The sequence below is a fragment of the Parasteatoda tepidariorum genome, chromosome 1, assembly GCF_982258835.1.
Source record: "Parasteatoda tepidariorum strain Cologne lab strain chromosome 1, Ptep-v5.0, whole genome shotgun sequence".
NCBI lineage: Eukaryota > Metazoa > Arthropoda > Arachnida > Araneae > Theridiidae > Parasteatoda > Parasteatoda tepidariorum.
In genome coordinates, this window is record NC_141755.1 from 134,611,218 (window position 1) to 134,622,021 (window position 10,804).

At 27.2% G+C, this 10,804-nt stretch overlaps 1 pseudogene across 1 annotated transcript in view; it reads right to left on the bottom strand.

The window, feature by feature from the left end:
* Positions 1-10,804, bottom strand: part of LOC147817015 (folate receptor gamma-like) — a 97,088-nt pseudogene extending 86,284 nt beyond the window's left edge. The window contains exons 1-3 of the transcript XR_015429868.1: positions 10,518-10,804; positions 8,712-8,867; positions 5,069-5,264 (exon numbers count right to left, since the gene is read on the bottom strand). The product of XR_015429868.1 is annotated as a folate receptor gamma-like (transcript). The remainder of the gene's footprint in view (positions 1-5,068; positions 5,265-8,711; positions 8,868-10,517) is intronic.

The following is a 10,804-nucleotide window of genomic DNA, read 5'->3' on the forward strand; positions in this document are numbered from 1 at the left end:
CTGTGTTTACCTAAAGAAGGTAAACCCCCTCAGGCGCAGATTTTATGGTGCCATGTATGAGAAATATGTATATACATTAGAATTGTTATCATCACATAGATCAATAAGCGGAAAAACAGAAGTTTAAAAATAAGAGTTATTCCACTTGAAAAATCTGAAAAGTAAAACCTAATTTACCTGTAGAATAAAATTAGTACAAAATTTTTTTTAATGCATTGATTTTGATGCAAGGAAAAAAAAACCATTTTTAGTTAATATTTTGCCACTTTCAAACATATAACACGTTAGAACAAAAAAAAATGCTCATTGATAAAAATTATACTAAGTACATGAAGAAATACCAGATTTTATGGTGTCACATAGGAGAAATATGTATAAGAGTTATTCCATTTGAAAAATCTGAAAAGTAAAGCATAAATTACATGTAGAATAAAATTAGAACAACATTTTTTTTTAATGCATCGATTTTGATGCAAGGAAAAAAAAACTATTTTCAATTAATGTTTCGAAACTTTCAAACGTATAACACGTTGGAACAAAAAAAATTGCTCATTGATAAAAATTATACTAAGTTCATGAAGAAATACCAGATTTTATGGTGCCACATGTGAGAAATATGTATATACATAAAAATTGTTATCGTTACATACATCAATAAGCAGAAAAATAAAAGTTTGAAAAAAAGAGTTATTCCATTTGAAAAATCTGAAAAGTAAAACCTAATTTACCTGTAGAATAAAATTAGTACAAATTTTTTTTTTAATGCATCGATTTTGATGCAAGGAAAAGAAACTATTTTCAGTTAATATTTTGTAACTTTCAAACATATAACACGTTAGAGCAAAAAAAAATGTCTCATTGATAAAAATTATACTAAGTACATGAAGAAATACCAGATTTTATGGTGCCACATATGAGAAATATGTATATACATTAGAATTGTTATCGTCACATAGATCAAAAAGCAGAAAAATAGAAGTTTCAAAATAAGAGTTATTCCATTTGAAAAATCTGAAAAGTAAAACCTAATTTACCTGTACAATAAAATTAGCACAACATTTCCTCTTAGCGCATAGATTTTGATGCAAGGAAAAAAAAACTATTTTCAGTTAATACAGAAGGGAACCGATTATCCGGAACAATCGGGACCATCGCTATTCCGGATAACTGACTTTTCCAATTTTGTGAATCGCTTACAAAAGCAGTTTTTTTTATTGTTAAACCCAACTAAAAAAACTGATATTTGGAAATAATCTTAAAACGAAGAAAAAATAAAGTAATCCTCTAATGATTATTTCCAAAATGATAGTAAGGTAAACATCTTTCCTAAACGAAAGAAAAATCCTAAAATCTTATGAGGAAAAAAAATTTTTTTTTTAAATGGCCGGAAAATTTATCGAATTTTGTTCCGGTTTTCTGATTTCCGGATAACGGGTTCTGTACTGTAGTTTGAAACCTTCAAACATATAGCAAGTTAGAAAAAAAAATTGTCTCAATAATAAAAATTATACTATGTACATGAAGAAATACCAGATTTTATGGTGCCACATGTGAGAAATATGTATATACATTAGAATTGTTATCCTGACACAGATCAATAAGCAGAAAAATAGAAGTTTAAAAATAAGAGTTATTCAATTTGAAAAATCTGAAAAGTTAAACCTAAATTACGTGTAGAATAAAATTAGCACAATTTTTTTTTTAATGCATAGATTTTGGAAGCAAGGAAAAAAAAAATACTTTCAGTTAATATTTTGTAACTTTCAAACATATAAAACGCTAGAGCAAAAAAAATTGTCTCATTTATAAAAATTATACTAAGGATAGATCACTAGGGCACCCCGGGGCGTGACTCCCAGTGTTTACCTAAAGAAGGTAAACCCCCTCAGGGGCAGATTTTATGGTTCCACATATGAGAAATATGTATATAGTACAATAGAATTGTTATCCTGACATAGATCAATAAGCAGAAAAATAAAAGTTTAAAAATAAGAGTGATTCCATTTGAAAAATCTAAAAAGTAAAACCTAAATTACATGTAGAATAAAATTAGCACAAATTTTTTTTTAATGCATAGATTTTGATGCAAAGAAGAAAAAAACTATTTTCAGTTAATATTTTGCCACTTTCAAACATATAACACGTTAGAGCAAAAAAAATTGTCTCATCGATAAAAATTATACTAAGTACATGAAGAAATACAAGATTTTATGGTGCCACATGTGAGAAATATGTATATACATAAAAATTGTTATCGTTACATACATCAATAAGCAGAAAAATAAAAGTTTGAAAATAAGAGTTATTCCATTTGAAAAATCTGAAAAGTAAAACCTAATTTACCTGTAGAATAAAATTAGTACAAATTTTTTTTTTAATGCATTGATTTTGATGCAAGGAAAAAAAAACCATTTTCAGTTAATATTTTGTAACTTTCAAACATATAACTCGTTAGAGCAAAAAAAAATTGCCTCATTGATAAAAATTATACTAAAAACATGAAGAAATACCAGATTTTATGGTGCCACATATGAGAAATATGTATATACATTAGAATTGTTACCGTCACATAGATCAATAAACAGATAAATAGAAGTTTAAAAATAAAAGTATTCCATTTGAAAAATCTGAAAAGTAAAACCTAAATTACGTGTAGAATAAAATTAGCACAATTTTTTTTTAATGCAAGGAAAAAAAAACTATTTTCAGTTAATATTTTGTAACTTTCAAACATATAACACGTTAGAGCAAAAAAAAAATTTCTCATTGATAAAAATTATACGAAGTACATGAAGAAATACCAGATTTTATGGTGTCACATAGGAGAAATATGTATAAGAGTTATTCCATTTGAAAAATCTGAAAAGTAAAGCATAAATTACGTGTAGAATAAAATTAGAACAACATTTTTTTTAATGCATCGATTTTGATGCAAGGAAAAAAAAACTATTTTCAGTTAATGTTTTGTAACTTTCAAACATATAACAGGTTAGAGCAAAAAAAATTGTCTCATTGATAAAAATTATACTGAGAACATGAAGTACCAGATTTTATGGTGCCACATATGAGAAATATGTATATACAATAGAATTGTTATTCTCACATAGATCAATAAGCAGAAAAATAGAAGTTTAAAAATAAGAGTTATTCCATTTGAAAAATCTGAAAAGTAAAACCTAATTTACCTGTAGAATAAATTTAGCACAACATTTCTTTTAATGCACAGATTTTGATGCAAGGAAAAAAAAACTATTTTCAGTTAATATTTTGTAACTTTCAAACATATTTCAACGCAACAATACTGCCCATGCATATGATTTTAGCGACATTCGTAGAATATTTGGCAACAGTTGAATTAAATATGTAAACATTAACAGAATTTAGTTCAGAAATCTTTTTGCAACATTAAAAAAAAAAAAAAATCACTCTAAATCTATTTATCAATTAAGAATTTATCATATTTTTTCCCCATTCCAAAAGAAACCATGTAGAAACAAAAATAAAGCAGGAATCATTTCACCATTCTAAATCATTTAATTGTAAATAAAATCTTCAAATTGAAAGAATGAATATTTTTATGAATAAACCCTTAAAGACTAAAAATATAAGGTTTTTAAAGAGAAACTATTTGTAAAGCAAAGTAGAAAATAAAACTGGTATTGTCCTTACATTTTCAAACATTTAATTTATTAAAATTTCAAAAAAAGTATAAACATGTTTATAATTTAAAAAAATTAAAAGTCTTATTTTGCACGTTTTGGTTTAAGTTCACAAACACAAAATTGAAAAATAAACAACTTTGTATATCAGTTGAATACTTTTCATAAATTGAAAATATTAAGATGCAACTTAAACATTTAAATTAAAAATATTAAACTAAACATTTACTAAACATGTCAATCTGATATTTTTGTATATAAATTTAAAATGTTTTTTTATTCACAAAATGAACTGTTAGAGAAAACTTTTGCTTCTTCAATCAAGAATGAAAATCCTAGTATCTATCATACAAATTAAAATATTGAAATCAATAATTTAAATCAAAGTCAAATAAATTAATAACCATGTAATTTTTGTTACATGAAGTAAGCTTGAATCAGTAGATAAAAATTGTTTAATAGTTGCTTGAAGTAAAAAAAAATAATAATGTAAAGTTTCGCAACACAAATTTATAAAATGCTTTATACGTATAGACAGAAAAATTGTATAATGCAATGCTAACAGGAATAACTTTTTATTTTTTAACCATCGTTGAACAGCCGATCCAATTTTGGGTTTACGACTGCTAATGCTCTACTCCATAGCCTTGCAATTTTGAACCCAAACCAGAAGACAAATGAACTCCTGGATCATGTATTGGGAGATATTTGAATTTGTGGAGGACTTTTTAAGGAAACAAACCTGCATCTGTGTTAAATGGAAAGGAAAAGCACAAAGACACTTTTACAGTTAGTCTGACTGCAAGGGAGCTCTAATACAGATGTCAGCACTGTGGTCGGTGCGAGCAGAGTGCGGAATTCATATAAATTAATCATGGCTGTGATTCGAGATCGGTTCACCTCATTGGAAGGCAAAAGCTCTATTCCCTGAACCACCACGGCTGGCTCAAGAGATAACATTAGAAGACGTGGCATACATCTTATGTCATAATGCATTTTCTATAAAAAAAATTAATTAATCATACTTTTAAGTCTTCAACGTACAGCCTTGTGAAAAATTAACAAAAAAGAACTATTGACTCTGTTTTATTGGTTTTTTTTTATCTCATTTGCTGGGATTAGCCTATAAACAGAATTCAAAATTAGCAACACAGTACTAACAAATAATTAAACTACTAGCCCTAAGGACCTCAGCATTTGTGCTGCTGCTCATCATATTCGAATTCAATTTCAAGTTGCAAATTCAGTAGAAAATAAAAAACATTCAAGTTAACTTTTTTTAAAAAAAATCCCATATCTTCAGATGGATAAAATATAAATACCTGGGTACAGTAAAATAGCTTAGCTATCCTAACAAAATATATAATAAACAAAATTGTAAAACAAATAAAAAAATTCACTTAACATACATTTACGACCCATAATCCAATGTGTGGCTCGCATTCATAAAAACAGTTGTCTTGTATGAAGTGTTTCTTGCATGGAAGAGACATTTCTCTTCACTTGGCTGAAGCAATGATCATAACTAAAATTATACAACTTCAATTCATGAATATCTTGAGTGACAGTTTCTGTACAGCAGGCATGATCTTTCCAAGGGCTACACTAAGGAAACAACAAATATTACAGTTTAGGCCTAGTGTAAGGGAGTTTATAAAGTCAATTCAACATTTAAGTTACTTAAATTCAGACTAATAACTAATCTATTGGAATTAAAATATCCAAAAATAATAAAATGAAGAGTTAGTATCTAACTCCGGAACCATTTATGCTAGTGTCCTGAAATTTGGACAGTGGATGAAAGGAGTAAAAATAATTAAGAAAACAATTATTCTTTGAGGGGAACCGTAAAAAATCACCAAACTGTTACTGTCTCCGAATTAAACTTGTTATAAACTGAATAGTTATTAATTGAAGTAAAAAAAATAAGTTATATACTAAAAAGCAAAATTAATAGAGAAATGTTACTAATTTGTTAAAGAGAAGCCTAAAAAAATTGCCAAATTATTGACACCAATGATGCTTATTTAATTTTCAAAATATAACTGAAATGAAAAACAAGCTATGTAGTACTAAAAAAGCAAAATCATTGGAGAAATGACACCGAATTATTTAGAAGAAGCATTAATGCTATTATTGTTGAATTAATTTTGGTAACAGGCAATACTGATACTTTGGTATTTGGTGCAGTTTCAATAGGTACTATAAATAGGTAATGTAAATATACGAATCAAGGTAGAATTAGTGGTGGTAATAGTGTAAATAGGGATAAGTGGAGAAGAAAATTGAGAAAATTTTTTCCTATCATGAGTTAGCCTCAAGAAACAGCATCATGTCAAATGATACTGAATAGCATTTCGTAGTATCATTTGGCATCATTTAATCTGTATCATGATAGAATGAACTAATCAAAATGTTTTTTGCTTATAATAACATAAAGCCAACTGGAAGATAATAGCCCTAAGTATTCAGACTATCAATCACCCACACTGGGAAAGCTTTCTAATAAATATAAATGTACACTGCGCCAAATAGAAGTACGACCCTAAATAACTTTTGATCAAATGATCAGATCTTCATGTTCTGAACGTGATCTTATTGGTTCGAGGAGACATCAAATATGTTAATTATTTAGTTTTAATTATATGATACTTTAAGCTACAAAATCAGGCATAAAAACATACTTTCTCTGAATAAACATACCTTTTTTCAATGGATTCAGATTTCTGTCCCTGAAAATATAGGGGCAATCTGGGGTCCTAATCATTTGGTATGGAGTGCGATCCAAAGCTTTGACCCCTTAATGTGAATTTTTGCAGAGTTTGCCATAACTTTTTTAACGAGTTGAAAAGTCTTTGCGCACAATTATAAAGTTGTAAAATAAAATCAGATATTTAAAACTCGATGACTCAAGAACTATCCAACAGATTTTGCTTCAATTTTGTCATGTGAAATTAGATACTTAATGTAAAAAATTTTATATTCAAAAGCAGGGTTGGCAGGTTTTTGACATGTGACAGTTTTTGACAGTTTAAACCATGGTTTAAACCGTCACGTCAAAAACCTCACTGTCAAAAATGTCGAAAATGTCAAAAACCTATATTCATATGTGAAATTTAATTAATACATAAAATTTATATATTTTTTATAAAGGATAGTGTTTCTAAATATGTTCTGGAAAAAATAAAATTTAAAATTTTGAAGAAACACTTATATTTTGAATAGTAACCAAAATCTTGTACTTTTGAAAGCTCACATCTTTTGTAATATTATGTATTCATTTTCATGTGTTATTGAAAATCTGCAGTGATATTATTAAGAAATTTATTTATAACCAAATTTAGTGTATAGTATAGATTATACTAAAAATTAGACATTTTTAAAGATAAACATTAGCAGTTTTGTACATTAGACATCTTTTAAAGAAAAATCTTTTTAATATTCTTTTAAATCTTCTTAATAATCTTTTTAACATAAGACAATACAAATTTAAGTGCTTTCTGTTAAATACACATAGTTAGTGTCGATTTACAGTATATTCAGCCTATTCATTTACTATGCTGAAAATTTAGTTTATCCAAATACTTGTGAATTTCATTTTGCTGAATACGATATAGTTTTGTTGAATATCTAAATATTCAGCTGTTGAATAATTACTTCTTGCTTTCAAGATATGCATTATTTGTATTCTTAATACAAGTGGCGAAAAAAAAAATTAAGAGATAAAAATTGTTTTAAAATGATAAGTGTAATAATTATAAATAAATATAATAAACAATATGAATTATATTTATCATTATTCATAAATATAACTACTTTTAAATTCAAATTAACATACTGGATAATAAAGATATTCGGTATAACATTAAATTTTTTTTTCATACACTTGTTATCAAGTTTGTATTTATACAACATAACTTGTAAGTTCCTTATAAATATTAGTTATATGTTCCTTATATGTCAAAAATGCATAGTAATAAACTTTTAATTTTCTTAAGTATCAAAAAAAAAACTTTTTTTTTTCAAAATATAAATATTTAAAAAAATTTTGGGCAAAACTTTTCTGCACATGCATTTGAATATAAATTTCTGAGATTTTAAATCTGTTATTTTACCTTAATTTTAATTAAAAAATATTTTAAAACCTGCTGATTACCTATAGTATAATTAAATTTCAATATAATGCATGGCAACTGTTGGTAGTTTTGAAGTTTATAAATTTTCTTGGTAAACTTTAGTTTTTGACATTTTTGACGGGTTTTTGACGGTTTAAACCAGTATTATACCCTTGTCATGTCAAAAACCACTTTTTGACGTCAAAAACCCAACCCTGTTCAAAAGTTTTTCAACAATTATTAGGTAAATAATAAATATTTACTAAAAGTTTTTTTTTGCATAGAGTTCTCTTGAATTTTTCAATTCGCTCAAAAATTTTGCGAAACATGGCAAAATGAATAAAAAATAACTACCTCTCGTAAACTATTAGGACCATATTGATCACAGCCCCTATACCCTTATATTTTCGGTGTCAGAAATTTAAATCCATTGAAAAAAAGGTATGCTCATTCAGAGATGTATGGGGTCCTCCATTTCTACATGATACTAGCTAGGGCATAAATAAAATATTCTTTCTATAAAATAATGGTGACAAATGATCAACTACATCACAACATAGACAAACAGTTTAAATTAATAAAAATGGAATTTTGTCATAATATATATATATATATATATAAAACCTGGCTACATTTAGTGTGCGAATTTAGAAATAATACAAAATTATTTATAATTAATGTAATGAAATTCTTTAAATAATCTTGTATATAAATCTCTAACGAACCCAGAATCCGTTTCAAAAAAGAGTTGTGAACAAAAAAGGCAGAATTTGTGTCTTGCCAGTCTCAATTTCATTAAAAAAGGCAGGTGTTCTGTCATTTTAAAAGAAAAAAAAATGAGGAAATAAAAGGTTTGCATTATTAAAACTTTTGTAGAAGTCAAAACATATTTTATTCAAATTATAAAAAATAATGAAAATGGAAGGAAATATTGTACTTGGTCATGTAATGAGTATTCTTTTCCTGGTATTCTTTTGTGATTTTGGCCATTCAAACACCAGTTCAACAATTCATCTTTGTTTTGGCTCAGTTGGCTTAGAGATTCTTTAATTGTTGTTAAAAGTACCAACACAATAAATTGATGAAAAAGAGCCTGCAATATCAATTAACTGTTATTCATTTAAATATGCTTAGAAAAAGACTAAAATACATTTAAATATGGGATAACATCTATATGTATATTTTGTCACAAAATTATGCTCTTTTACCCCATGACAGTAAACTCCAAACACTGTATTATGTATAGTTTGTCGAAATTAAGAACTCCCCTAGCCATTCGCCTGAACTGTTGCGGTGACTATGGTGACGAGGTATAACTATTTCAAATAGGAGTGTGAGGTCATTGTTTAGGGCACGGAAGAGTGAAGAGAAGCTACCCTCCCTGAAATGCGCTATTCTTATTTCCATAGCAGCAGTTCATACTGTAGACAAACTCCACAGACTCCAGACAGACACAGACTCCAGAGTCAGACATTTCAAAAGTGTTTCAGCTCAAAAACAACTTCCCTCTTCCCATTCATTCAGCAGACTTGATATTAAAATTATTACTTTTGAATTTCGTCCTTTCATTACAACCTCTTTAGTTTGATTTTTGTACTCAGTATTTTGTAAATAAATTTGTCAGCAGCGAAGTGAGGTAAGTAAGTAATTAATTAGAAAATGTAAGAATATAAATATTTGAATGACGCATACTAAATATTGTCATTGTCCAACGAAAGGAATCAGTTGAACATAAAATTCTGGTCTACATTTTGTGGCTTTACATTCTAGGTCCACAAAATGAATACTAAGTGAACTAAACATTAGTAGCTCCCTGTTTGCCTGACCACCCAACCCGAACATCTGTTCCTGCACCAAAGCTCAAGAAAAATTGGGATGGGCACAATAGGCCTTAGTCGTCCTTAGGCTATTGCACCACCGAGTTAAGTTTACAATATAGTAAAACCTATAATCATAATAACATAATGAACTGTTAAAATAACCTAATAAAATTTCCTTTTATTACTAAATAATTTATATAATATAAGCACTACTAAAACAACATATATTGAATAGACTCATATCAAAACACACAAATAGCATACCAATTGTTAAGTATGAATACTCTAAAAAACTCTGAAATAATATGCTGTTTAGATTTTTAAAAAAAACTTTTAGATACTATATTAAATTTAGTTTCAATTTTAGCTATTCTTTCAATACATACTGCTCAACATTTTTATTTTCGTCCACTTTGTCCAGTTTCTTACAGAGTTCTTATAGAATGTAGAAATATAACAAAAGGATATCTTTTGTTATATCATGCTTAGCAATAAGCAAAACATTACCTAATTAACAACCATATCAATCCATTATTGGAAACAAGTTCTGACAATTTAAACTTATTTTAAATAAATACCAAAAAATATTTAATTTGAGAACTTAAATCTTTAAAGGGTAAAGTAATGCACTTGACAATTTTTAATTTTATAATTTTCCTGTTAGACAAGGTTCCTAACTAAAAATTACTTAGAGTGGAAAACAAATTAAGAATTTTTGACTGATTTTTAAAAAAGTAATAACAATAAAATGGAAGTATTTTTGTTAACTCAGAGCTGAATGAATTCTTGGGAATGCAATGAAATAAACACATATAATAAACACACATAGAAACGTACAGAAATATTATTTGACAGAATTAAACAACAAATGCAGTTTTAAAGTGTATAAATGTAAACAAAAGAAGAAAAAGAAAAAAAGATACCATTCCGTGTTTTCCAAAGAAGTTTCTGGGAATAAATAGTGATTTATTAAAATTCAAAAATAAAATTTTAAGACCGGAAAGCAAGAAGATTAAGAATTTCAGATTAAAAAATTATTAAATAGACTAAAAAAAACTTGGTCACAAGCAGAACTTGTTGACCGGCTTGACTCGAGTGTTATATTTCTTCCGTCCGGCAATAAAACATTCCACCAAGTATAATATAAATAAATAAGACAGCATGCTGCGACCCATGTGTTATATCATTCAAATACGCCAATATACAAAAC